This window comes from Helianthus annuus, chromosome 15 (genome assembly GCF_002127325.2).
Source record: "Helianthus annuus cultivar XRQ/B chromosome 15, HanXRQr2.0-SUNRISE, whole genome shotgun sequence".
Taxonomy (NCBI): domain Eukaryota; kingdom Viridiplantae; phylum Streptophyta; class Magnoliopsida; order Asterales; family Asteraceae; genus Helianthus; species Helianthus annuus.
In genome coordinates this window covers 98,496,189-98,523,307 of record NC_035447.2, presented here as the reverse complement: position 1 = coordinate 98,523,307, position 27,119 = coordinate 98,496,189, and positions in this window count along the sequence as shown.

The following is a 27,119-nucleotide window of genomic DNA, read 5'->3' as shown; positions in this document are numbered from 1 at the left end:
TGGCATATCCAAGGAAGAAACCCTCGATTGCTCTTGCTCCAAACTTTCCATCCGGTTCAATCATAGTACAAGGAGCACCAAACGGTTCAAGGTAAGAAAGATCCGGTTTCCTTTTCTGAAGGAGTTCGAAGCAAGTCTTGCCATGTCTCTTAACTGTAAGAACTCTGTTCAACGTGTAGCAAGCAGCCGATACAGCCTCTCCCCAGAATTGAATAGGGAGTTCCGACTCTACTAACATTGTTCTTGCAGTTTCTATAATCGTCTGATTCTTCCTCTCAGCGACACCATTTTGTTGTGGAGTATAACGAGAACTGTACTCATGAAGAATGCCTTTAGAAGTACAAAACTCATCCATAACTTGATTCTTGAATTCGGTTCCATTGTCGCTTCGGATCCTTTTTACTTTCAACGAATAGAGATTCTCTAACATTGTAAGAAGATCCTTGAGGATGCCAGGAGTTTCACTCTTGTGTGCCATAAAAGATACCCAAGAAAATCTAGAGTAGTCATCAGTAACTACTAAACAATAAGCATCACCAAACGTTGTCTTGTGCTTCATAGGTCCAAAAAGGTCCATATGAAGACGTTCGAGAGGCATGCTGACAGTGTTGATTTTCTTCAAAGGGTGAGACTTCTTTGTTTGCTTCCCCTTTTGGCACGAGACACAGATATCTTGTAGATGAAAACTTCTCACAGGCACACCATTCACAAGATTATTTTTCACCAAATGGTTCATCTTTCTCAAGTGAATGTGTCCCATTCTTCTGTGCCAAGATATAGACTCCTTTTCTGTGGCTTTTGAGACAAAGCAAGTGACTTGTGCAGATGTAGTAATCGCTTGGCTCATGTCGAGAATATAAAGATCATTAACTCTCGGAGCCGATAAGAGAATCCATTCTTGTGGAATTTTGAAACCAGGTTTCAGCACATAGCAGCCAGCGTCATCAAAAATCACTGAGAACTTTTTATCGCAGATTTGCGACACACTCAGAAGATTGTGATCAATTTGCTTCACATAATTGATCTTATCAAAGCACACGATACCATTGGAGATACTTCCTTCTCCAGTGATGTACCCACCTTTATCACCCGAAAAAGCAACATACCCTCCTCTAATATTTCTCACGTCATACAGGAGCCGTAAGTCGCCAGTCATGTGCCTGGATGCTCCACTATCAACAATCCAATGACTATTAATAGTTCCTCCTAGAACATCCTGCACATGTCATAAAAACATCAGTTGAGAATGGGGACCCAAGCCTTAGTGGTCTTGGGTCGTCCCTTGGCATCACGAAACGTGAGCTCGATCTCTTGATGATTTTCAAGAACAACTGCTCCCCCTGAATTGTCACCCGACTTAGGTAACCAAGTTTGATTTGGCCTGCCAGATTTATTTTTATAAACAATTTTTGAAGTTTCTGGTTTTACAGGTTGTGATACACTTGGTTTCCTTTTAACTGTTTGAACTTCAGTTTTTAAAGCCTTTTCAACAGTTTTTATGTTCTTACGTCGTTGTTTAGTTTCTTGTTCTTTCACAGTTCGTTTATCATGTTTAGGTGAAACTGATCGACGTTGAGGGTGAACTGTTTCAGGTGGAGCTTTTTCAACCAATTTCTTCTTTGGAGCATTTGGGCAGTTTCTGATGATGTGCCCAATTTCTCCACATTTGAAACAAGTTCTCCTTTCAACAGACTTAGGAGAACTTGATCGACTACCAGATGTTGAACCTGTAGAACCTGAGGTACTTGCTCTTTCATCACACCCGTTTGTGTGTTGGGTGTAATTGTTATCACTGTTACGTTTCAAAATCTTGACTTGTTGTACAAAATCAGTGTTTGATTTGTTTTCAAAAGTCTCAATTTTATCTGTACCTTTTGATGCTACAAATTTAACATCTTTTCCTTTCTTCATGTAACGAGCTCCTTTTGATTCAACCTTAGCCTTTGGCTTTGGAGCTCGTTGTTGTTGTTTACCCTTAGAAGCAGTAGGTTGTTGAGTGGTTGGAGATTTTTGATTACCAAACTGTTTCCTAATCTCAGCCTTAGGAATTGGATCACATTGTGTTACCACAATTCCCGGAAGTGTTTTTCCCAAAAATTTGTTTGTATTGTCTTCAAAGACTTTGTCAATCAAAGATTTATTTACATTTTTAATTGGAAAAACATGATCTGAGTAGATTTTATTATCTCCAACCAAAGTGTACAACACATTACTGCTTTTAACAGTAGACACACCTGTCTTATCAACTTTGACAGGAGCAATCACTTGCTTCTTAACAGATGGAGCTTCAGGAGTATCAGGATCACAAAGGATGTGATTCTCTCGTGGAATATCTACTCCTTTCATCTTGCTAAGTGATTGATCCTGATCACTTACAGCCATTTCTGATTCATCATCCGATGTCTCATAGTCCTCGATAATTGGAGGACTTTGCTTCATGGATGATGAAGTTTCTTGTTCCTTAGAGGTTGTGTTTGAAGAATTGTCCGGTTTGAACCCAAGGCCAGTAGTAAACTCCTCAACATCAAGAGGCACACTGGGTTCATACCGAGGCATTTCTTCCTCATCAGGCATCTTGGTATAGTTGTTCATCAAGGGGGGCGGACATTTATTATACCCTATGCCTTTCTGATTTCCCTTTAGTTGTTGAACATCGATGATGTGATCAAGCACAAATTGGGAGTTAGAATAACTATCCAATTTCTGTTTGATCGCATCATGTTCGCATTGGGCAATGGCTAATTGCTTTTTAGTTTCTTCCACAATGTTAATATATTCATTTATACTCACTTGCTTGTGGTAAACTACTTTGTTAACCTCGGACACATTTTTCTTTAAAGTTTCTATTACAGATTTAAATTCTTTTTCATTCCGGGTTAAAGCCATGTTTGCCTCTTTGCATTTCGACAGTTCAATAACCAAAGTCTGGTTATGACTATGAAGCTTTTCTGATTCAAGCTTCATCTCTGCACATGATTTACAAATACTAGGAGCAGGAGGTTCAGAAGTTACCTGACTAGTAGAGGCTGAACCATTTGCCATAAAGGCAGTTTGAAAAGAAAAAGCCCCATCTTCAGAAAATAGCTTTTCCATTTCCGTTGATGTAGCAGCAGCCTTCCTAATCAGAATTGATTTCTGACATTTAAGCTCATCAGCTTCATTCAGTAGCTCCTGAATATCATCATCTCCTTCCTCCTTCTCATCAGGCTCTGAGTGATTATCCCCAGAAACAGAGCCTTCTTCATCCGAACTTCCAGAATAACCAGAACTGTCATCACTCCCAGAAGATTCTTCTTTGTGAACCTGCTCGATGACCTTAGCATATAAGGCAGTTCCACTTCCCTGATCACCTTCACCAAACTGCACTGACCAGTCACAGCCTTCATCAGCTTGAACAGCCAAAGCCCGATTGTGATTGGTAGTTCCAGGCTGTCCCTAATTGTTATTCACTGCCACCATCCTCCGTTCACGGTTTTCTTGTTGGGCATTCACATTCGTCTGGTTTCTGAAAGGGTTGTGATTGCCGTGTTTTGTTGGTCGAGTGCACTCACGTTTAAAGTGCCCTTTCTCGCCACAATTAAAACACGTGACGGCATTAATATCAAACCCATACTTCGTGTTTTTCTTTCCTTCCAACGAAGTTCTTCCAGTTCGTGCCATGAAATCTTTTGCCCTTCTAACCGCACTAGCAAAAGCCCATTTAATATCCATCAACTCCATTTCTTCCTTGTCGATCTGATCATAATCTTCATTGGTCATGTTGATGTTTCCAAGCTGACCTGCTACCAAACCACAGTATGCACTGACCATGGTGTTGATAATCTCCATATGTTCCTTAGCAACTTCAATGCTAAGGTGTGAAAGATTTGAGTTGTCGACTCGGATTGTGTGATGACTTTGGGGCTGAGGTTGAGGATTGCTTGTATAGTGAGCTTGCTGTTGTTGTTGTTGAGGTTGTGGTTGTGGCTGTGTTGGAACAGGAATGTAGGACCTCGGATCGAATTGAGGTTGTGGTGGAGCAGCTGTTGACTGAGGAAACGGAAAGGAACTTGAACTTGTATTGGACACAAATGCAGTCTGCAGCTTAGGTTGCTGTTGCTGAGCTGCAGCGGATCTTGCCAAAGCATCGAATCCTGGAAGATACATTTCTGTATTCTGAGGAGCTGGAGCACGCCTTGCTTTCCTAATTTCTTCATCATTTTTATGTTCCAGCTTTTGAATGAACTCATAGATATTGACTTGATCTAGAGTTCCAGTATGCTTCAACAGTTCAATGAAAGAACTCCACTTTGGAGGTAAGGCGTCAGCAAATCTACTCACCATGTCTTGTTGAGTAGAGACAACTCCATAAGCACACATCTCACTAATCAAATGATAGAAACGTGTGATCATATCATTCAGAGTCTCGTTTTCCAAAAACTGAAAGGATTCAAACTCTTTCTTCAACAAATCATGCCGAGATTTTCGAGCAGCTGCATTGCCTTCTCCTCTAGCAACTAAGGCATCCCACAATGCTTTCGTGGTCTTGCAATATGAGAACCGATGGTAGATGTCTTTGTTGAGTGCTTGAGTAAGTGTGGCAAAGGCCTTTTTCTCCAATTCATAAGCCTTCTTGTCATTTTCAAGCATATTGGCATAACCCTCTGAAGTTGACGCAGCAGTTTCAAGATTAGTATTGAACGCATTGATGAAACACGTCCAAAGATCAGTGCTTTGCCCTTGAACATATGTGTGAAAACGGTTTTTCCATGATGGAAAATCGTTCATATGGTTCAACTTAGGTGGACGATTGTTGCTGCCAGTTTCACTTTCACTAATCAGAAGGTTCTGAAGACTTTGACTTTGATTGGATACCAAAGCCCATTGACTTGGACTGATTGTTGTAGGCGGTAACATACTCTTTGCCCAATCTGCAGCAGTGACTAGCTCTTGATTGGATCGTGAGTCCAAACTCCAATCCCACGGACTAGTACAACTCATTTTGATCAAATATAAGTACCAAACCTACACACCACAAACTGTTAAGTGCAAAAACAGATACGAATCGAAAGATGCAACCTGTTCGAGAGATCAATATTTGTTCGAATGATCAACAAGGTTCGAAAGATCCTTGTTGAGTTTCGAACAAAGACTTCGAAGGATTGACTTCGAAAGATTGACTATACGAAGGATCCTTATCTTTCGAAAGATGATTTCGAAAGATTCTCCTTATGTTTCGAACACAGGTCTCGAAAGATGACACTTGTTCGAAGAATCAACAGTGTTCGAAGGATCACTGTTGATGGCTCGAACAATAACTTCGAAAGATAACCTTGAAAGATTCACCCAACACGAAGGATCCTTATCTTTCGTAATGAACAGTAACTCGAAGGATGTATCTATCGAAAAGATTCCTTGACTCGAAGAATAACACACTGACTTCGAAAGATGTTCGAAGGATGGTTATCTTTCGAATCTCCTTGATCGAAGGATGATCCTTCGAGCTCGAAAGTTATCTTTCGACGGTCTGACACACTGACAAAAGTACTGATGGGTTGGTGAGAAAAGTGACAGGTTGGTGTACCAACTTTCGGCAGAAAGGATATGGTCTGCCAACAACTTTTCACCAAACTTTTTGACTTTCAAAAAGTTTACTAAAAATAGGCAACCTTATCCTCAACCAGTTCACCGGAATGATAATCGGAATATGACCGGAAAAATCAAAGTGACTTAAAAACAAGTTTTCAAGTTACCCAACCCAACCTTGAACACTCCCGAAGGTTTAGAAACCGTTTTTCAGTTTAATCAAGCAAGAAAACCACCAAAAACGGGTGCTAAACCAAGTGTTCAAACACACCAAGAACTTGAACAAAACCCGGTTTTAAACAAGGTAAAGAGCCAAAGCTCTGATACCACTTGTAGGTCCCTCTCGGAGGATCGAGAACAAACCTAAACCTTGTTATACAAACTCACTAGCGAGTGCGGAATCCAAGCTAGCGAGCAAACCGGGATAATGCAAGAACAAACACAAGAACACACAAGACTCAACGATTAACACCACTTGTATTAATGCGTAGAAAGTTTCCGGTTACAAGCACAATGTTTACAATCAGTTTGCAAACTCTCAAAGTGTGTGTGTGTGTTTCGGACAGAATGCTCTCCACTCTTGTCTGTCTTTCTAAGTGTGCCTCTATCAGAACTAAACTAACACATACACTGCATGGGTATATATATACCCAGCCCATGATGTCTGGTCGAAGGATCCGATAGATGGTCCGAAGGATCATCTTTCGGATATAGTGCTTTCGAAGGATCAGCAAGGACCTCGAAAGATCACCTTTCGAGGTCTAATCATTCGAAGCATATCTTTCGAGCACCTCGAAGGATCAACAGTATCCTTCGAGGCTATCCTTCGATGCAGACAAACATATTACAACTTATTGGCCAAGTCAAACTAGGAGGATAGTTGACTTGGTCAACTTACAAACTAACTTAGGACATCGTTTACATACAGACCGAATACAGACAAAGTACAGACACAAGTGCACCAACAAACTGCAAATTCGAACCAAAGCTCATTCTAATAAATATTTAAATTTATTTTCTAATAAATATTCAATCGGCAAAGTTGAACTATAACTAATAACTGTACCTTCTCTGTAGCCGTTACAAATTCCTGTGACACGTTATGTATGTTTAAAAAATCAGTTAGCCTCAGCCTTGGATGGAGAATAGCACAAACACCAAGCAGCTTTGCCCATCTTCCATGCGCTACATCACATGCAGCAAACACTGCTTCTGTGTTTTCTCTCAATACATAAGCTCTGTTAAAGAAAACGCATAGCAATGTTAAACCGAGTGGGGCATGTAACAGGTCAGAGTGTGTTTGGTTTGGTTGGAAATAGATCACCTGAAATTTTTTGACAGATTTGATGTAGTAGTGGCGGGAGAAACAAACGTTTTTCTGAGATGAAATAGGAAATGATCCGGACTGGGTATCAGCCAGCCACTGAAGCCATTTCTGCAGTCAAAGCACCGTGAGCAATTTCGACATTATCCATTCGATGGCTTTTTTAACTTCAGCAGCAACTCGAAGTAAGTGTGCCTAGTGGAAAGTAAATGAAGTTACATTTTATTGATACGCTAATTTAGATCTGAACATATTGGCCGGAATTAAATAAAAATCATTAAGGTATACCTGTGTCACATAAATAACTAGTTGCATAGTTTAACTTTAAGAACTCCAAACTATTACTAAATCAAAGTAAGTAATTGGGCTGGGTATACACGATTAAGAGGCTCAAACAACAACTTCAGTCAACACAGAAAAGTGGCCATTTTAGCCTAGAGAGCTGAACTACCCTCATCAATACATGAGCGGGTCAGAGAAGTTCAGGAAAGTGTTTCATGCGGTCCAAACAAGCATGGTTTGATTGGGATATGTGGAATGGATTTAGACTATACATAAAGTGGGTTGGTAACAGAATGCTCTGCAAAATATTTTCTCAATCTTTATGTTTCTCTTTTCCTTGTTTAGCTGTACATTTTGCTTCAGATATATTCTAAGTCACCCTACCTGGCAGTAGATACAGACTTTTTGAATCCAAATGGTAATGGAGACATTCAAGGTATAATTTCTTTTTTTCTTCAAAACTTGAAATATGCTTTTGTTCTTTCTTAGAAATAAAAAAAATTAACTATCAACTTTGTAGATAGAGCATGTTTTTTCAAAGGGGAAATATCTAAAAATATATAGATTGGACTTTCTACTGCCATAAGCATATAACAATGGGCAAAAACGGCTTTAAGTTTAATTAAACCAAGAATGAAGGATGATTACATAAGAGGCTGTGATGAGTTTCAGTAATAATAAAATTGATCTCCACTATCTTAATTAAATTGTTATTATGGGTCAAAGTATAGCATTCCAAGTCCAGGTGTACATATATTTCTGCGGCAGCCTTTTATACCATTATGAACATCACTAACACACTTTTTTTCTTTGAACACCATGACAAAAAGTAAATACTAAAGATCATTAAGCAACTACCAAAGAGATTAAAAAAAAAGTAAGTTAGTAAAGACAGAAGCGAATTAATCCGATGAAGCTGGCACTTGCTATGTCAAAATAAGGCATTTTTAATGGTGTATTTAGGGGAAGTAAATATGGGATCTAAAAAAAACTGACCTGAAGACCTCTATTCTTCTTTAGCGCATTCAACACTTTGCTTTTGTGCGTCTTCGGATACCTCTAGCTCTTCAGAAACTTGGGATCTATCTGAACTGAAAAACAATTTTTTATAAGAATGATAATAGCATTCTCTAATGATAATTTAATTTAACACCAAAGACATCTAAACTTTGTATATTTTAACTCTTTTCTAAAAAGAAAATAAACATAAACTTATTTGCTATATCAACAAGTAGAAAATCACCAAAACCTTATACTCAAATGCCATGTACTTATTACAAGAATACATCTAAGAGTACTCTGCATCTAAACTTAAAGTTGTGCCACCAAATGCATCATCTAACACAATGTTGCGAGTGTAAATCAATACTGGTTAGCGAACAGTGCATTTTCAAAAAACCCAAACCAACAAGTCTATTGGCTAGCATATGATAAACACTACCTGGTTTGCAAGTAATGTTTTTTGTGAAAGCCTCTTCTGAATAAGTTGATTAAAAGTATCATCAGATGAATTTTAGGCCTCTGCCACGTTCCTTGTCTACAATAAAATATGTAGTCAGTTCATAAACCATTCTTTCTCGGCTAGTGTTAATAACTAGAACTTTGATGTTACCTGAAAAATGGCTTTAAGGTTCGACCAAACCAAGAATGAACAATGAATTACATGTGACAGGTTTCAGCAATACATATTCTAGCAGGCTTCCTCTTGTGCCAAGTTTGATAACTCATAATGTAGTTGCTTCTCTAGTGTCAACTGGATTAGAATTCAAAAACACAATGTTGATTTTAACATTAAATAAAAACCTATAGAAAATTTGCAGGGAACTAATATATTAGACGTGCAAAAAGGGAACTAATATGATAAGAAAGTCAATTACTTTATTAACAGTAGTATATGATTTAAAACATACAAACTTTGGTTAGCAATTTGAAAATCAGAATAGAAGTTCATGAATCATCAATGGTGTAAAGTTAGAAACAAACAATTCAGGTTACTAGTGAGTGGTAAGCAATTCATCGAGCATTTGGTGGGCATGTTGTTTGTAACCAAAACATTTCTTTATATCATCTTCAAACTCCTCTAAGTTAGATTATATGGATCAAACTGAAACAAGGAGCAATAATAAGAACAAAGAACCACTTACGGAGTAGCAAGAGTAGAGCATACACGTCCTCGATGCTCTAGAATCTCCTTCATCGTTGTTGCCTAGTGCCTAAGACTGACGCCAATCTTTAGGGAACGGTGGAGAGAAAAACCAAGATGATCCAATGAAGAATTTTTTTTCACAACGGTGGAGAAAAGTATGTGAGAGGGAAGTTAACCTAACCTCTGGTGTGGGAAATCCGAATATTGGGAAGGAGCGGGTTGGAAGGAGGGATCTTGAATTATTTTCAAATTAATCGTATAAACTAATCAACCAAGAGAATTTTTTTTTCTAAATAAAAAAAAATAACCAATCAGACCTGTTTAAATTCATGTTACAATATATAATATAAAATCTAAAGATACGGATGTGTTTATTATTGTTTTTGTTTGGTTAATGTTAAAGAATTATCAAATATTTGTATTTATTGATTTAAATAATGTTTACTAAGGTGGTGTTTGTTTTTTGGGTAAAAGCTCTTCTGAGCACTTATGTCTGCGTCGCGCAGACGTGTGTAGACCTTTGGGTCCTACAGCTTGTTTGTTTTCTTGAATAGCTTTTCACTAAAAACATCTTCCCCACGTAGACATCAACTCAAGTCTTCAAACCTCTTCTCCCTCTTCTCCTCTCCTCTCTCTTCTCCCTCCAGCTGACACCACCTCCTCTGCCACCACCTCCACCTCCGACACCACCTCCTCCGTCGCCCATTTCCACTCCGCCACCACCGCCACCTCTGACACACCACCTCCTCTGACACCCATCACCTCCACCTCTACCTCCACCCCCACTCTGAACTGACCTGAACCATCTCCCTCCACGTCTCCCTCTCTCTGTCGATCTCTCTCTCTCTTTCCGACGTCTCCCTCTCTCTATCGATCTCTCTCTCCGACATCTCCGGTGGCCTGATTTTGAGAGAGAGAAAGCAGAGGTGGGTTCTTGGAATGGGGGCTAGGGTTTACGGTGGTGCTTGGATTCACGACAGGTGTTGACGATGGTTGTTGGTTGTGATGGTGGCAGGTGGACGGTGGAGGAGGTGGTGGCGGGTGGTTGTGGTGGTGGTGGTAGATGAAGGCAGAGAGAGAGAGGTGTTGTGTTGTGTGTGTTGTGAGAAGAGAACAAGGGTTTTTGTAGAAGTAAAAAAAGCAAAGAGTCTTCTCCTTGCAGACTGCAGACCTTTGGTCCACCTCTTCTCCTCAGATGTTTGCAGATGTGGTCCGCAGACTGCACCCCTTTTACCTCTTCAAAAACAAATAGCACCTAACTAGTCCCCGCCTGCGTTGCGGGGCGATGGCCGAATAATTCTCAACCAATTAAAAAAACAGTACTATAGTTTTGCTAGAAAAAAAACTAAAACGATGACAAGACCGTAATTTTGAGCTCAGGACAAAACAGTAATTTGTCAGGACTAATGAGCTAGTGTTTCATAACTTTTTGACACGAAAAACAAATAAATCGTTTCAACCAATTAAAACAAAACACTTTTATAATTTTTCTAAAAAAACAAAACAATGGCAATACTTTAATTTTTAACTGAGCGCAAAGTTATATTTTTTGACTGAGGTAAAATCGTAATTTGCCAAAAATTAAAGTGATGGCAATACTGTAAATTTAAACTAGGGGCAAAATCGTAAACTTGCGCAGGGGCAAATTTGTAATTTTGTATTTGGGGTAATATCGTAATATAAATTTGAACTAAGGGCGCAATCTAAATTTATACTGAAGGCAAAACCATAATTTTATGTAGAACTGAGGGCAAAATCGTAATTTTGAGTTGGGGGCAAAAGCATAATTGTATTTTGAACTAGGGTAAAAACGTAATTTTGAACTGAGGGCGAAATCATATTTTTTTTAACGGGGTAGAATCATATTTTTTTAACAGAGAGCAAAATCGTAATTTTAAGTAGGGGGCAAAGTCATAATTTTATTTTGAACTGCAGACAAAATCATAATTTAGAACCGAGGGCAAAATCTTAACTTTGAGCTAGGGGGAAAACATAATTTTATTTTGAACTGGGAGCAAAAACGTGCCTATGAACTACGGGCAAAATCGTAATTTTGAACCGATGGCAAAATCGTAATTTTGAGCTGGGGGCAAAAGCATGATTTTATTTTTAACTAGGGGCAAAAACGTAATTTTAAACTCGGGGTAAAAACGTAATTTCAAGCGAATATAAAATAATAAACTGGTTGGTTTAATGAAATACTCTATTAGGCAGCTAGCTGCCTGACACTATTCCCCCATATTGATTTTGTCATGGGATTATTCCCCCACATTAATTTTGTATAGAAAATACAAGTTAAAAAATTTTTATTTATTGATTTAAATAATGTTTACTAATACAAGTTAAAAAATATGAGCTATGTAGCTATACGATTCTTTTAAGTGAAAAATGTGTTATTATTGACTATTCCCTTGCAACAACCAGCACGCACATCTATTTAGTTTATACTTATTTTTATACCGAATTTATAAATTAAAAAATATACAGATAACGAGGGACAAGATATACGTATGGTTTTAGAAACACAAACAAAAACAAAAGTGTATAATTTACATGACAAATCTACAATACTCGTTAAAATACATTTTTTTATGTACCATGGATTTGAATTATTACTATGTTTACAAACCATTTTTAGGTATAGATATAAATTGGTAAAAAATTTAAACGATTTAGATTTGAATTCGTTTAAAACTAGTATAATTTGGAATTATAGGTCAGATATGACTTTAACACTGTGTTCCCGAGTTAAATTAAAGAGAGAAAAGAAAATATTTTTTCATTTTCTTTTCTTTTCTCTCAGATTCTTTCCAAATTGGAAAGATTAATTTTAGATAAAAAATCTCTCATTTTCTCTTCTTTTCTTTCTTTTAATGAAACTCTGGAACACATCTAAAAATTATTTACTTCCAAATCTTTTCTTTTCTCTCATTTAAAGAAACTCGGGAACATAGCGTAAAGGATGGAAAGAGAGAAATTAGAATTGCTTGAAATTATCAGTGTCATACACAAAGTGTCACAATAAATATAAATTAGTGGCATAAAAATGAAATGCCCCTTAAAGTGTGTTAAGCAAATGTGGCATACTCAAAGTGCCATTAAAACCTAAATTAGTGGCACATAAGATATATGTCATTAGAAGTGTGTGCCACTAAATGGCATTTTTTTTTTGTAGTGACTCTAGCGAATAAACGTGCTATAAAACTTATGTTTTACGACTCAAATATCAAGTGTCCTATTACGGTGTATTATAATAACACCATAATGATTAAGTGTCCTATAAAGGTTAAAGTTATAAGACCCTAGTGTCAAGTGTCCTATTAAGTTATGTTATAATAGAACTCTAGCGAATAAGCGTCCTATAAAACTGATGTTTTATGACTCAAATATCAGGTGTCCTATTACAGTGTATTATAATAACGCCACAATGATTAAGCGTCCAATAAAGGTTAAATTTATAAGACCCAAGTGTCAAGTGTATTTTTAAGTTATATTATAATAAAACTCTAGCGAATAAGCGTCCTATAAAACTAATGTTTTATGACTCAAATATCAAGTGTCCTATTACGGTGTATTATAATAACATCACAATGATTAAGCGTCCTATAAAGTTTAAAGTTATAAGACCCAAGTGTCAAGTGTCCTATTAAGTTAAGTTCTAATATGACTTCGACTTGAAAGAGTCCTATAACACTGAACATTTATGACTTAACTACAACGTGTCCTATTAAGTTATGTTATAATAGGACCCTAGATAATCAAGTGTCCTAATACAGTACCACATAATGGGACACTAGCATTTAAATGTCTTATAAAGTATTTTATTAGGATCTACATTTTAAGTGTCCTATTAAATTATATGATAATAGTACCCCAAAAATTCATCCATCCTATTAAATAGTTTTTTAGGACACCGGTTTAGTAGAGTATATTATAAAAGAACCTCAAAAGTTCATTAGTCCTATTAAATAGATTTTTAGGACCCTCTTTTACAAGCGTTCCACAGAAAAGGTCCTAAAAAGTCATTTTTGTTGTAGTGGTCTGAGAAACATGACATCTGAAACCATTACTAGACTAACCAAAGGAACTGATGAAAGAGTTAAAGGAAAGATATGTAGAATCAAAAATCCTGATTTTGAAGCTCCAGAGAATGATAGATGGAGACATGAGAAGAGTGATTCTGATAATGAAGATCAAAGAATGAGTGAGCTGGTTGAGAAGAAAACCAGATGGTGGTTTGTAAGAGATGGAAAGAGAAAAAGAACGCCCAAGACGTCCCCTGCAGTTCCTATTCCAAAGGAACCAGTTCCGAAGATTGTAGTAAAGGGTATAGTGAAAGGGGGAGTCATAAGGTAGTTAGAACTTTAATTTGTTATATGTTTCTAATGAATTTGTCAATACTTGTTTTGCAGGGCATTCAAAGAAGCCACAACAAAGATTAGTGGATGAAACAATGATAGATCCTTTAAGCATTCCACAAGAAAGTATTAATCTGGCAAAAGTAACATTGGAACAATTCATATAGCTCAATGAAGCTGCAGGTGCTACTTAGAAAGATCAAAGTTCAAGTGTTCAAGCTGAAGTTGTCAAAGCTACAGAGCCTGAAGGTGTGGTTCAAGATGATTTAAGTGAAGCAGATTCTGAGGCTACTGAGTCAGAATCAGAACTGGATCCTACAACACTTGGAAGAGGCAAGGCTCAGTTGAAGAAAAAGCCAACTAAGAAGAAAAAAGGATCTGATGAAGAAGATTCTACCTATGTGCCACCTGATGAGCCAAAGAAGCAAAGAGCAAAACGAAAGTCAGTTCAAACAGGTGTGATTCCTAGGAGAGTACGGGCAAAGAAAACTGGTGCTACAGTGCCTAAAGATAAAGATGGAAAGAAAGAAAAGCATGTTGAAATGTCAAAGGTTACTGAAGCAGAGAAGATTCAAAGTGTTGAGAAAATCATCTGAACATTGATGTTCATGTTGCCTTCAACAATATTGAAGTGAAAAGAGCTGAAGATCGCAGAGTCGAAAGAGAAAGGCGACTGGCTGAAGAAGCAACACAGAAAAAGAAAAGTGTTATAGAAGATACTCAAGAAGCTGCTGGAGGTTCTTCAAGCCAAGTCGATGAAGAAATGGTTGATTCTGAACAGGGTCAAGAAGTCATACTTGTTGGTAAGTCTTCTGAATCTTTTGATCTTCATGATATTCTTCGCCGAGTGAATGTTATTCAGAAGAAAAAGAAGGCGAGAGAAGTATTGATGCTGAAATGGAAAGATGAGAAAGAAGTAGAGGAAGAATCACAGAAGTTTATTCTTATTGGAAAACCATCCTCAGTACCTTATAGCATTAAAGAGATTGTTCGCCAAATCAAAGTTAAAGAAAGGAGAAGAAAAGCTAAGATAGCTCGAGGAGAGATTGTAGATGATGATTCTGACAAGGAATTATTTGGTGATGAAGAAGAAGATGAAGATGATAATGACAATGATGACAAGTCTGATAAGAAAGATGATAAAGACGACAAGAAGAATGATGATGATGATCAAGGTTCATCTGGGTTGCTGATCATGAATCCAAATGATCAACAAAGAATTGAAGAGTTTCTGAACGATGAAATCAATGAACAGGAGGATGATCTTCATCAAGAAGCCTCTACGTCTGGCAAACAAAATGTGGACCAGGTATTCCTCACAAATCCTACTGTTATTTACTTACATACTCAACATGAGGGGCAGCTTGAGGTGCCTAGGTCAAGGGTAGAGATGCTAGAAGAATTGGGTTTAGATGATGGAAAATTTAAGTTTGACATTGAAGATGAGATACCTCAGTCACCTAAAAAGGAGTTTGAGTTTAGGTATGCTCACGAAGCTGATCACTACAATGATGTTATTGTTGAAGATGCTTCAGATTCCTCTGATGAAGAAACTGATTTTCATTATTCTGGAGTTGATGAGACATTTCCTTCTTTGGCGGAAATGTTTAAAGATCATAACGAAGATGAAGTCAGGAGAAAGATTGTAGAAAAGATAACCACAGAAGGTGTTCCAACGACCATACCCAGAGAGAATCTTGCTGAAGAAAGGAAGAAATGGTTCAAAGTGGTGTCGAAGGAGAGGAAGTCTCTTAGGGCACTTCAGTTCTTCACGCATAATAAAGATATCTCATGGGGCGATATTTTATCTTGGGGTTATCTGGAAGATCTAAAGGTCTACGCCATTCGACGGGAACAGGGTGTTTAGTACTTTGAATTCCTATCAGACATAAAGACCCTCCCGTGGTGGGATGTAGATGAGTTGGTTAAGACAAAGAACATCAAGCAGTTCTATTATGGTTTGGAAGTAAAACAACATGATAAACGCTTATGGAACTATGTGAAGTTGCAGGCTAAGGCTGGATATCCCGATTGGAAGCCAAAGAGACCAAAGCAAATTGTCACAATATTGGAGAATGGAGAAAAAGATATAACTTTGGATATCAAGCCTCCAAAAGATGTAAAAGATGTTTGAAGAACATGCCTCTTAGAGCAATGGAACAAGATTTTTATGATTTATTCGAAGGCTAGCTATACAATGAAACAACAGCTGAGGCAGTAATTTCTTTGTTTGACAAGTCTAAAGGGGAATCGAGGAGAATATGCATACTAGACCCGATGTGGCTAGTAAATTGCTCAAAGAAAGACATCGACTGTTTGTTCTGCAACAAGATAGTATATGAGAAAAGAGATATAGAACAAGCATTGGAGTACCAGAAGATTGTAGATGTATGCTTTGCACAAGACATCAACTTAGGAAGGTATTGAAAGTCGAATTGGAGAGATCTTGAGATTGATGAGTTCCTGAAAAAGTACAAACGAGAACAAAAATCAAAAGCTATATCTGAAAAAGCAGCAAAGCTTGGGAAGTTAAAGTTCATGAGGCCTCCGCCAAAGGATCAAACGCCGATTGAGGAAGAAGAAAACAAGATCCCCAAATGGGACAGGAAGCGTGATGGTGATCCGGTTTACAGTTTACAGGAAATGGTGGATCGAAGAGGGAAGGCATCTGAGACGAAAAATGTTAGAAGAAAAAGCTGAGAAGAGAAGACAGAGAGCCAAAGAACGAAGGCGTAACAGGAAGAATTGAAGACTATGCTGGAAGGAACTGAAGCTACATCCGAGGGGGAGTCTGTTAGTTCAAGCGTCTGTAGCTTCCGTCAGCAGTCGTATATTGTATGTTTATGTCTTTTATGAACAATTATGTTAATGTATGTATGTACGTAGAAAGAAAGCTCAGGAAATGGCTCGTGTATGTAAAAGTGTTGACCTAAAGTTGACTTGTGTAATCCGATCGGATGGGCCATCCGATCGGACAGCATTGTCATCCGATCGGTAAGCACCTACCTTGTTCCTGAGATGCCTATAAATACCCGACCAGGGTATGTCATTTAAGACTTTTAGAACTCTTGGCAAACTCTGTCTAGTCTGACCTTCTACTGGCTTTTGTACTTTCATATCATCTTAATAGAAAGATCAGACGGTGTTTAAATGTTGAATACTTTGTCGTACTTCTGTGACTTGATCCAAAGGATTCCGCACTTTGATTAAGGTCGATTCATCTACGTTTGTGTCACTCAGATCCTGCACGAAAGGACCTAACATGAACTGTTGTTAGTTAAAGGTTAATTAAAGTTAATGAAGTGTTGTTAATTAAAGATTAATGCTATTTGTCGTATTATATAATTGTTGAGATGTTAAATATTTTTTGGTTAAACTATTAAAACAAAATTAGTCAATTATGTCACTTGCAACATTTATGTGATCGATGATCTTTATTTTTAACAAAGAGACAAGTGTTTTCTTATTTGTAATAATAGAATTGAACAAAATAGTGATCGATGATCTTTGTTACGAGGACTTGGAAATGGATTTTTTTTATTTAGTTTTAATTGGACAATTTAAAGTTTTAGCCTGTGTTTAAATGCAGATTTTAATGATCTTTATCCTGTTTTTTAATATCTCTATGTGTCTTTTGTTTATGTTATTTACTTTTGTATTGTATTTATATTTTGCTAGAAATATTGTTTATAATATATACTAGGTTATCACCCGGGTGCTACTCGGGTTAGGGAAAACTATTAAAATAAATATCAAGTGCATAAATAAAATAAAATACAAAGTCCGATGTTGCATAAATTAGTAATAGAGTGGATATACAATTTAAAGATAGTCGAGTCCTTTTGAAGATGCATATCCTTCGAGTTACCAAAACCTTTCTCTTAGTAAATTGAGTTCCCTCCACAAAAAAACAACCATATTATAAGTGTTATATACGTTTGTGTATGTTGAGTCCCACTTCCCAAGCTAGCGACCCGGATATATTCATCTAACTGTTCTCCAAAACATGTATGTTGTGTTCACCCTTATATTAAATTTCATCCACATTACTTTTTTCTTTGAACAAATAACCAAAACTCGTCTTCTAAACAATGGCGCTAATCGAAAAGACGAACGCCACTTTGCCATCTTTTCACTTCATACAGTTCATGCCATGCTTGTATTATCTCGTCAATGTCGAAGCCTAATCCTGAAAAGAAAAAAAAACAACTTTCAAGGTCTAAAATTGCTTCCAAAATCTTTTTGAAAATTATTTTAATAAATACAGTTCTTGGGGCAGCTCCATATATACCCCTAAAAACGTGCATAATATCAAATTTACTCAACCCAAATAACTAATGTCGAAAATTCCCGTTCAAAATACTTCAAATTTCATATATACCCACCTATTAAATCAAAATCATAATATGACCATTATACACTTCTCTTTCTCCTTACACTCCAAACTCTTAAATCCTAATGCAAGTTCAAGGAAAGGATATATATATGTCATAAATTTAAAAATTATGAATATTTGATATTATGGATTTTTGTTGGGTAATTATGATATTATACCAAGTTTTGAAGGGGAAATATGAAATTATCCATAATCTTTGATGTATTAAAAAATGTTGACAAGTTAGCCCGACATGATTTGAGTAGTATAAAAATTTATCTATTTTGACCCGTTACCTAACATGCTCGTTTTGCCACCTATACTGTCACACCCCCAAATTACCACCTAGGGAATGTCCCTGTTGGACGTGTGACGTACCAATAACGAGCCACTAATTACATTGAACCCATACAAGTTTCCAAATAAAATCCCCAATTATTAATTAAAATATCATCAACAAGTTTAAATAAAAACCAACATGTTCAGCGGAAGCAAGTAGTAAACCAAGGTTAAATTGTTCAAAACCAATGTATAATAGCCATAATCAATCACATAATTCCCTCCAGTCGACCATGACCACTCCAGCTACTCTAGACAGCAAGTTCCCAAATCCAAGACATCTAACGACCTGCGAGCATGCAACAAGTGTATCAGACAAACAACGCTGGTGAGTTCATAGTTTTACGAAAATGTTAGTTACCAAGTGTTTAGTTAATCCATTGAATTTAAACCCGAAAGTAATGTTGATAATACCCCGAATACAAGACGGCTTCTGATTATTTTGCCCTTTCTCCAATGCTCCTATCAAAGCATTGGTCATGACTAGGTCATTAGTTCAACACCCGTCCTCCCAGGAACGGGGTGAGGTTGCCAAACCTAAGTAGCGCTACTAACTAATACCATGTTACCTTCCCGGTAACCAAACAACACGGATGGACTTTAAAGGTGATAGGAAGAGTATATTATCCAACATTCACGTTTTACCCAAAAGACTTATCCCTCCCCTGGATACCCACTGACTGTCCCAACCACCGGGACGCATGCTCAAGAAAGATGAACTCACCTTTGTTTTGCTCGGTAAGTTTAAGTCACGTATTCCAAGTTGGTCAATTAGTCCCTATTGTGATTACCAATAACAATCAGTTTCGTATGTACATAAGGCATGTATTCTTTACACATGCTATGCCGGTAACGCTCAGGAATTACACATAACATCATACGAGTCACAACAGTTAACTATGGATAAATTAGTCCGTTAGCATCGTAAAATCACACGACAAATATTTGAACGTCATACTAGTTTACATTACAACCTTATGTGAAAACATACCCCTAATAGTCTATAGAATTTATTACACAGTTATACGGCCCGTTTTTACTCTAAGGCCCAACGAGTACGGCCTCGTTTTCTTGGGCTTGTGCGACGCCGAAACGCCATTGCAGCCCATACATTGGCCCAGCTAACAATTCAGTCTAGTCCAACAAGGTGTGTGTGCGATGTGGGCTTAACATGCAACCTGTTCGTTTTCATACTTCCGTTGTTATCATATAACATAATAGCATATTCAAGTATAATCCAGCTCTAGTTCACTAGCAGTTCTATCATAACTTAGAATTCCAATTAAACCTTCAACCTAATTGTTAATGAACTAATCCAACCATCCACGCATGTCATGCACGGCATACATATGATCACACTCACTACCACTATATAAATCCTAGAACAACAATCAGAATGTTAATCAATATATTCAATCATATAACTCATCATTATAACAAGTTCCCTATCATAATTAATTAACATGCCTAACCATTCCTATTCAATCCATGCTCACAAGTTATTTGATAACACTCAATATTAGTTAGAATCACATGCCATTCGATTTCAACAATCATCAGTAATCAATCAAGATTAACAACCATCTAAATAACCACGCTATTCGGCCCAATAATGCATATCATGAACAGTGATTTGCAATGAATACTCAGGGAACTATCAACAACCAATCGATATATCCATTCATAACTAAAACATCGATCAAGGAAAAATCAAGTAAAGGCATTATACTAACCAAAACTCTAATGTTCATGCAATAATTATAATCCTAAAATGGCAATTCGGTTGTTTACAACATATATACATCAGGCAAACATTATCATCATAGCTCTTTTTAATACAAACAAAAGTAACCGACAAAATTAATGTTTTAGTCAAACACATGGGCTGACAATCTACAATCAAATCTTTATTGTAATTGGACCACAATATCCACTAACCTCAGCACTTAAATTTCATGCATACATATCAACACATAACATAATGATGGTACACATATAAAACTCATACATGAACAAGATCCAGCGAGTGATATTCAACACAAATAAGGATTCACTAACCACAACTTGATCAAGCAGAATGATACTCGAAAGAGGGGGTCTCGGGGTCTGCTGCCGACGCGAAACAAGGGGGGGTTTCCACTCTCGTACGTAAATTATGGAGGAAGGTAGGGTTTGTTTGAGTTTGTGTTCTAAGTTTAATCCAAACAAGAAGCACATTACGTATACAAATAATGTGATATTTGGGCGGTTTGCATTATCAGCCGAAGTGGGCTCAAGCCCACTCACTTGGGCGCCACATCAATTGGCAAGCATAGTAGAGTTTAGGCTTGTATAACTAGCCAAGGGGTAACCCAATTCCAAACGATTAAACATATACTAGGCCCACTCAAAGGTTAAACATGTATTAGGCCCAGTTCCAAGGTTTTCGAATACGGGTGATTGGTTTGGGCCTACGAGTGTGCGTGTGTGTGCGTTGGCCCAATTATACGAATATGTAAACTAACAGAGTTATAACAACGCAGCCCGTTGGAGAAAAACTATTAACGAGAAACTAAGATCACGGGATTAATGTTACAAACTTTGAAAGTTCGGGTTGTCACATCATCCCCAACTTGAAAGAAATTTCGTCCCGAAATTTGACAAGTAAGCACAAAAGAGTGAAGCGATAGAAACCCCAATTAAACTATATGTAATACTACACAAATAACAATCAAGCATTACACCACCGCACTAAGCATCCAGATGACTGCACTACGTAAAACATGATTGCGAAATGAGTTGGGTGTCACATCATCCCCAACTTGAAAGAAATTTCGTCCCGAAATTCGCCAATGATATACAAAGTTGTTTCCATCGTTTGAACAATCGGGGACAACAGAGCTTCACTTGATCTTTGCGTTCTCACGGTAACTTCGGTCCACATCTTGAGTTCCAACGAACTCTCTCACGATTGAAATTCGACTGTGTTAACAATGGGTTCCTCACAAGAGTGTCACGAGTGTTGCGTCGAACATACGCTCCTTTAGATTCGAGACATGATTGACATCGTGTACATTACTAATTTCGTCAGGTAACTCGAGTTCGCGAGCCATATCATCAATCCGTTCCAGAATCCAAATGTCCTAGCGTACCGCAAACTAAGTTGGCCACAGATTTCCATAGTGTACCGCACCCTCCCAGGGTGAGACTTCCGCTAGGTTCGTCTTCAGCGAACTCCCAGTGTTCCCTAAGCTTATCAGCTTCCCTGATGGTCACATGTCGCTGCCAAACGATTTCCGATCTGGACAATCTTCCCATGAGGTTCGAGTACAAACTCTGAATCGGTGATTAGGTTGTCATCCACCTTAGTCTAACAAGGAGGTTGGCATTATTGTCTTATGTAATGCCTCAACAGAGCTGTCTGGTTACCAAGATGATAACTGCCGCAGTAGTACTCAACCATAGGTAAGAGTCCTTCCAATTTGCACCAAAGCCAGTCACACACATACTCGCAGCATGTCTTCGGGTGACAGGAGAGTTCGTTTTCTCTAATCGTTTGCCCAACGGCGATAAGCAATGCTCTGGTCCTGTCGTGAGCCAAAGGTGTTGTGTATTTCCTGCATAGATCAAATTCAGAGGTAACAGGAGTTGGCACCTCATGCCTAGAAGCTGCCTCTCTCAGAGGAACATTCACAACTGTGAAGACTCGGCAGCTTTCTTGATTGCAAGAAAGTGTGCTGGTAACGTGTGTCCATCAACGATCATCAGGTGATAATGTTTCCGTTTCAAGTTGTAAGTAGACTAGTGATAAAATCCATGGCAGTCCGTTCCATTTTCTTGCGTTTCTGGTTGCCAATATCCCACCTTGACTTTCTCACAAGTCAAACATCGTTCTCATGCGTTGCTATGTGGGCCTTTAGGCCCGGCCATCCGTACATGGTCTTCAGGTTTTAATTCATCCTATCTAAACTCAGATGAATATGATATCGAGGCCCGTGTGCTTCGCTCGCACCAGTTCCCTAAGGTTGTTGTATAGTGAGGTCCATATTCGTTCCATGAAGTAGCAAATATCGTTCGACCTACCAAAGGTTGCTTCCCCATGCCCCGCATGGGTCAATCTTTAGAACTCTCTACCTTCAGTTCTTCAGTTCGAGCAAGGCGAGTCTAATCACGTATGTTAGAGTCAATAGCAAGCTGCAAGGCCCGTGCACGTCCAGGTTTCACGGTCGTATTCATTCAAAAGTTCCACCTAGCAATGCCATCACATGTTTAGCTTTCTTGAAACAAGGGTACACAGGAGGCTCTTGTGATCGGTCTAAGTGGTGCTTTCGGTACCGTCCAAGTAATGCCTCCAATTTAAACCTAAAGTCTATGGCTTCCACCGCAGGTCGTGACTCGTGCAGTTCTTCATGTAGGTCCATTACGTAAATCATCACTTTCTCGTGTTGCGTCAGTGTGTAAACATTGCAGAGTTAGGATTCGAAAGCTGAAAAGACGTCCTCCTGTTTTGTCCTTCACGAACACAGCACCCTATTGTGCTAAAGAGATTTAAGCTGCGCGATCTTCGAAAATCCTGTGGTGAATCTGCGATAGAGTCTAGTGTGACCAAGAAATTGCTGCATCCTCGAAGGGATCTTTGGTGCCGAACAATATCTAACGAAATGGGTCTTTAGCGAGATCCACGTGTATTCCCACTTCGTTGATCATATGACCAAAAAAGGTATCTCTCGAATCCAGAAGTTACCTTTAACAAGACTTCGCGCGGAGTGGCTCCTCCCTCAGGAGCCCTAAAATAAGATATAAATGCCGCCCATGATGTTCCTCCCCCTTAGAAATGATCCAGAACGTCATCCATAAATAAGGTCGATTCATGTGGTCCATAAAGCTGTTGGTGTGTTGATTAACTCAATGGTCATGGTGTACAAAGTCGCAATGGCCATATTGCGTTCAATATGCCATTTCAGGAATATTCTCCTCTTGGTCTTCCATCAATACATGGTCGAGGCAAACAGTTCTTGATTGTCACCTTGCTGAGTTCTGGATAATCAGTACACATAAGAAAAGGCTTTATCTTCCCGAATATAGCTGGGGGCTTCCCAAAGCGAACAAAAACTATGTCCAATAAAACTCATGTCCAACAGTTCCTATAGATAGTCCTTGCAACCCTCCTGGTGCAAGACGGTATGTAGCACGAGTAATCAGGGTTGCCCATGTCATGAGATCAAACTGAGATTCTGCCTAACAGTGGTGGAAGTAAATCTGTAAGCTCTTCGGGTAGCACACTGAGAGGAATCACGAACAATTGGTGGATCCTCGATCCTCTTTTCCTTAGCCTCAACATCAGTAACGGCTGCTAACGTAGTGGGGTGATCCCTCCGTAGACACTTCTGGGCCTTCATAGCTGATATGGCGCTAACCTTTGCATCACTCTATTGCTTTAGAACCAATAACGATTCTCCACACAATATTTTCTCCTCACAAGGTATGTCGGCGGGATTTATGAATAACCAATCCACACTAATTACTGCATTGTAACCATCAGGGGTAGTAGAAGGAAGGTCGATGTCGAACACCTGTCCCCTAAGGTCGAGTTTGCATCCCAGCGAATCTATAAGGCTTCAATTGACTTGCATCAGCCGACTCCACAACAGGTTCGGTTTCAAGAAGCATCAGGGTTAAACAGAACCGAGACGAAGCGAATAGCTACCCATCCAAGCTATCGTGTTGTTATTACGCCTGGTATAGCCTATGCCAATACTAAATATCCTTCCATGAGCTTCATTTCCAGTGTTGTTTTCGTCACGAGAATTTCCAGTACCACTGTCGTTCCCTTGGTTGTCGTCACCTTGACTTAACACAGTCAATCCTTGTCGAGGTCACCTTCGTTTCCATACTGTAAGCTACGATCATGAGTACCTTGATGTTGCCGCGACTGTTGCCTCTAATATTGTTACCTGTAACTGTGTCCTGCGTCCTTTCACCAACAAGGTCCATCTTCTCATATTCCGTGCCACGTCCTAAGGCACTACTCATGGTGCGGGCGGTTACACAGTCCGCTCTACAGTCAATCGTCATCGAGTTTGTCCCGATTGGTTCGTAAGAGTCGACTCCCATGAGTCGTTGGCTGGGGTTAGGGATTCGATTAGAGTCAAATCGCTGTTGTTCGTTGCCGGTAACTAGGGTCGTTCAAATGCTGAAGTCGGTAAGGTACTACATTTACCCTCTTGTCCATCGTTCTTGCAAGTTGACTGAGTCATACACGGTATGTCGCGAGAGTGTTGCAGAAGTGATCGCACTTCGGGATCTAAGGCGTCAACACGCAAAGTTCCAGCAAACAAAGATAAGTGAGGAAAGTATAGTCCAATCATTTGACGCTGAGCCATCAGGGACGTTTGTACTAGCACCTAACATTCTATATAGTTCGCTAGGCGTTCAGATGTGTGATCAGGTGATACTCGATAGCATCGAGATTCGTAAGGATTCAGAAAGGGGTGAAAAGATCATGTTCGAGCAGGAGACAATCACTGCTATGACTCCTATAGACTGCTGAGTTCTAACATAACATCAATTAACTGAATGGAACCCCTCTCACAATCGTTAAGCCTCACTGGGACTCACATGCACCCACATTATTATTATGTGTGCACCCATAAAATAAGGCAATTTGCATGCTTATCTCAGTGCCTCTTAACTCGCGCTAAAAGGTTCCCCGAATTCGAGCAATAAGACGGATGACGCCACAACATAGATCATGAAAGTTCAAGAAGAGTCGCACTCTTAAAACACGTAACATGGGTTGGTAACATAGAAGTTCATACTACAGTGCTAAGTGTGCATTCACGTGTGATTTTATTCATTAGCAAACACTAGATATACTATGCAATAGTAAACGAGAAACGAACCTTGCAGTCTGGAGCTGAGTGTCATGGTCGATTTCGGATCTGTTCGGTTATAGTCTGGTTTTATAAAAACGTTTTAAAACCAAGTTCACTATAACCAGTGGCTCTGATACCAAACTGTCACACCCCCAAATTACCACCTAGGGAATGTCCCTGTTGGACGTGTGACGTACCAATAACGAGCCACTAATTACATTGAACCCATACAAGTTTCCAAATAAAATCCCCAATTATTAATTAAAATATCATCAATAAGTTTAAATAAAAACCAACATGTTCAGCGGAAGCAAGTAGTAAACCAAGGTTAAATTGTTCAAAACCAATGTATAATAGCCATAATCAATCACATAATTCCCTCCAGTCGACCATGACCACTCCAGCTACTCTAGACAGCAAGTTCCCAAATCCAAGACATCTAACGACCTGCGAGCATGCAACAAGTGTATCAGACAACGCTGGTGAGTTCATAGTTTTACGAAAACGTTAGTTACCAAGTGTTTAGTTAATCCATTGAATTTAAACCCGAAAGTAATGTTGATAATACCCCGAATACAAGACGGCTTCTGATTATTTTGCCCTTTCTCCAATGCTCCTATCAAAGCATTGGTCATGACTAGGTCATTAGTTCAACACCCGTCCTCCCAGGAACGGGGTGAGGTTGCCAAACCTAAGTAGCGCTACTAACTAATACCATGTTACCTTCCCGGTAACCAAACAACACGGAGGGACTTTAAAGGTGATAGGAAGAGTATATTATCCAACATTCACGTTTTACCCAAAAGACTTATCCCTCCCCTGGATACCCACTGACTGTCCCAACCACCGGGACGCATGCTCAAGAAAGATGAACTCACCTTTGTTTTGCTCGGTAAGTTTAAGTCACGTATTCCAAGTTGGTCAATTAGTCCCTATTGTGATTACCAATAACAATCAGTTTCGTATGTACATAAGGCATGTATTCTTTACACATGCTATGCCGGTAACGCTCAGGAATTACACATAACATCATACGAGTCACAACAGTTAACTATGGATAAATTAGTCCGTTAGCATCGTAAAATCACACGACAAATATTTGAACGTCATACTAGTTTACATTACAACCTTATGTGAAAACATACCCCTAATAGTCTATAGAATTTATTACACAGTTATACGGCCCGTTTTTACTCTAAGGCCCAACGAGTACGGCCTCGTTTTCTTGTGCTTGTGCGACGCCGAAACGCCATTGCAGCCCATACATTGGCCCAGCTAACAATTCAGTCTAGTCCAACAAGGTGTGTGTGCGATGTGGGCTTAACATGCAACCTGTTCGTTTTCATACTTCCGTTGTTATCATATAACATGATAGCATATTCAAGTATAATCCAGCTCTAGTTCACTAGCAGTTCTATCATAACTTAGAATTCCAATTAAACCTTCAACCTAATTGTTAATGAACTAATCCAACCATCCACGCATGTCATGCACGGCATACATATGATCACACTCACTACCACTATATAAATCCTAGAACAACAATCAGAATGTTAATCAATATATTCAATCATATAACTCATCATTATAACAAGTTCCCTATCATAATTAATTAACATGCCTAACCATTCCTATTCAATCCATGCTCACAAGTTATTTGATAACACTCAATATTAGTTAGAATCACATGCCATTCGATTTCAACAATCATCAGTAATCAATCAAGATTAACAACCATCTAAATAACCACGCTATTCGGCCCAATAATGCATATCATGAATAGTGATTTGCAATGAATACTCAGGGAACTATCAACAACCAATCGATATATCCATTCATAACTAAAACATCGATCAAGGAAAAATCAAGTAAAGGC